The sequence below is a fragment of the Saprolegnia parasitica genome (genome assembly GCF_000151545.1).
Source record: "Saprolegnia parasitica CBS 223.65 unplaced genomic scaffold supercont2.667, whole genome shotgun sequence".
NCBI lineage: Eukaryota > Oomycota > Saprolegniomycetes > Saprolegniales > Saprolegniaceae > Saprolegnia > Saprolegnia parasitica.
In genome coordinates, this window is record NW_012157061.1 from 304 (window position 1) to 612 (window position 309).

The window sequence follows — 309 nt, forward strand, 5'->3', positions numbered from 1 at the left end:
CCCGGCGGGTTTGTCTGCGACTGCATCGACCGCTTTGGCTACTTTTGGGTTGCCCCGATGCACTCCATGGAGTCTAGTTATGACATGTATGTACTGACGGAGACTGTGTGTAGGCGCTTGGACTGATCTCGTTCGCCTTGCACTATTGCGGTGCGCTGCACCACAAGATGAATGTCGAGCCGCGGGCGACGACCATGGACTTTCGTTTTCAGCCGAGCTACCAGTTTTTCATCGTCATGGCCCGGACACGTACACTACTCATTCATTCGTGTTATGCATTTAGCAAATGTGGCTATCTAGTCAGTCCGA